The following is a 3,251-nucleotide window of genomic DNA, read 5'->3' on the forward strand; positions in this document are numbered from 1 at the left end:
TAGCACTCTGAGCTTGCTGCCTGACACGGGATCACTTGGGTTGGGAAACTCAATACAAAGTGATATTAACGCAGCTTTATGTTTACTTCCTGCCCAGAGGGAGAGGAACCTGTGGGTGTTTAAAGCTCAAATTCAGCTCTAACAACGATGATGAGGGTGGTTGAACAGAGCTCAGGTGGCTTTCCTTCCATTGCAAAGCTATTAATGAAGAAAGTACCACGTTCTAGTTGCTTATCCCCAACTCGGCCCCCCTGGACGCCGTGGCTGAATCGAATGGTATTCTAGGCGAGTACAGTGAATCCAAAGCTTCCTTTGATGCGTGATGTTCAATGAGTGAGTGATGCTTTCTTAGCAAATCTCCATTAAACAAGGCTTATTTTAAAGCATGTCACTAAACAGGACCCACTGCCCCAGGACACATTTGTGGGTATTTGTGGGTAAGGAGACTTATCCTGCAATGAAACCAGAATAGCTCAGCTCAGATAACCACCTGGCCAGTTATTCTGGTGCTTAACTGAGTGCTGGACAATGGGTGCATGTTGGGTGCTGAGAGGTCTTTGTGAAGCTTGTATCCTCAGCATCACAGTAGGAACTGCTGGGTGCAGCACTTCTGAAAGTCTGGCCCCACCTAGTGCCGATGATACATTCATGTTGTGGCACCACAGACACAACTGTGACATCTCTCACCTAGGATAAGAACTTCTCTGCTGGCTCAAGTATGGGGGAGAAAAATGGATTGTGAGGAGGGAAAGGTTTGTTTATATCAAAAGTATGTGTAGCATTTATCAGATTGGCAATGGAGAGCATAAAAAAGTTCATCCATTTACAGTATCAGGTAATTTTAATGTAACTTCAGCATATGTGGGTATTTGGAAGATATACAAAAATCATAAATAAAATCACATCTCAAAAGGTATATCAGGATCAACGTGGTCACCTTCTTATGATAGCAGTTGTATTAGCCATATGATTTGAGTAAATCCGAAAATATAACTGGGAAAAAGTCCTATGGATTAGGCTTTGATCTTGGTTTGATTAGATTCAAGTCTAACTATGAGTGAATATATCCTCTCTCTGTCTGGTGCTGAGCAGAAAGGCTGTGATTACACAAACACAGAGAGCCATTTAGTATTTTTAAAATAATTCTTCAAAGAATTATTTCAAAGGTGAAAGATTTCTTCTGCTGATTCCCAACAGAATACTTTCCACCGTCTCAATTAAACAGCCGTGTAAGGAAACATCCTCTGACGAAGTAGGCATTCACCCACGAAAGCTCATGCTCCAAAATGTCTGTTAGTCTATAAGGTGCCACAGGATTCTTTGCTGCTTTTACTGATCCTCTTTTCTGTGAAGGTTTCTTGTCTCCATCGTTTCTGTAAATTAAACAAAAATACACTTTGAATAATAAAACTGTGGTATCAATCTGTTAAAACGAGATCAAAGGCCCAAGTGCTAATAAGGCTGGAATGGGAAAAAAATCTAGGCTCTTTTGGTGAAATTGAATAAAAATAAAGAGCCCCACAAAGAGAATAACAAATTAAAAACAAGTTGAAGAAGAGCAACAGAGAGAAAAGGAATTCCAAACAACTGAATGAAAAGAAAAACTTCAAGGACAGACAAATGACTTTCATATAGTCAGAGAATTTGCAGGTCTCAAAAGGACTCAGCTCTCATTTGGTCTTCCCAAGATTCACCCAGGCCTCTCAGTACTTCATAACGAAGGGCCTCAGCCCTGAGCTGAGTGACTACCTGTGCAAGTAATCTCACTGGATTCCATAGGATACGAGGATTTCTTGTGTGTATGAAGCTACCCATGCACATAGGTGGTTGCAGGAGTGCAATTTAAATGTGGACATGTATTGTAGTAAGCAGCAGGCAGGTGGAATCTGCTGTCCTTAAAAGTGCCTTGGAAAATGAACTCTGAATGAATACATTTCAAATGTTTGGTTTTTAACCCTGGATTTTCACAGTAATTTTGCAGATTATGAGCAACGAAGCAGGCTCTTTAAAGAAAAAATGCATATGAAGATGATATGGCCTGGTCTTTTCAAATCCATAAATCACTTACTTGGTGATACATCAGGGATGTTTCTGCTAACTGGCATTACGAACACATTTTTAAAATATACAGATCTCCTCCCATAAAGATAGAAGATCGTACATCAGCTTCTCAGCCCGCCTGCCCACCCACTCTCTTCCCAGCCATCTAGTGGCTGCTGTCTGCAACCCTCATTCCACTTAGCAAGCATCCTTCTCCTACTCAGCATCTAACCCGAAATGTAATTACAGCCGAAATGGAATCAGGTCATTTACATGGGGCAGCAGACAGACTCCTGATACTGAGAACAGCTCTGCTGTAGATTGGGAACAATAGAAAGCAATGCAGGGTGGGATAGAGAAGCAGGTATCCAGGGACAATCTGACACACACCAGCCATCACCACCCAAATCCCTGGGGAATGCTGTGTAGTTCTGAGGCTGTTTTCCAGTGACCCCAATGGGAAATCTGCGTATTGGATGCATGGTCACTGAGGTGGAAGGTATATCAGAGGAGATCACATTAACATTGCTAGGTTGGTCAGAGACTCATCAATCTCTTGCTCTGAGTCAATTACAATTCCTCTCCCCTCTGCTCCAAGGGGAAATAATTGAGGGAAACATACACAGTAAATACTGGAACTGCAACCTCATCTGCAGTGCAGACACTGCCCTGGGAAGGGTGGAGGGTCTCTGCAAGTGAGAGTTACGTAGCTGCTGAGCAAGGGCAGGTGGGGAGGAACAGGAAGGGACGGATCTTATCCAAGGCAGATGCTGGAGCACAGTCATAGGGTTTCACTCGTGGAAGTCCAATGGCTCCCAGCACATCTCCACACCATCGTGCTGGGCCTTGTGGTGTACATGCATGGACTGCGTTCAGCCTCTGGTAGAAGGGCCTGCGAGTATGTGCGTCGTGCACAAACTTTAAAAGGTAGCAGCAAGGCAGCTTCCCCTCACTGTGGCAGGCAAAAGAGGGGCTCCCTGCAAAGAGCCATTGTGCACGTACATCCGGAAGGGAGGCAGGGAAACATACCAGCTTGTTACACTTACCCCTCAATAAAAAATCTTCTAAGTGCCTAATTAACAGTTTAGGTAGAAATAAAAACATAATGAGAAAAACAATCTGGCTGGAAAAAAAATTGGCTCTGGCCAGCTCTCTTCTATTAGCTGTTCCCGTCCATATGTGCTTGGCTGAAGTGGTCATCAGGGCTTTGG

This window comes from Chelonoidis abingdonii, chromosome 24 (assembly GCF_003597395.2).
Source record: "Chelonoidis abingdonii isolate Lonesome George chromosome 24, CheloAbing_2.0, whole genome shotgun sequence".
NCBI classification, from domain to species: domain Eukaryota; kingdom Metazoa; phylum Chordata; order Testudines; family Testudinidae; genus Chelonoidis; species Chelonoidis abingdonii.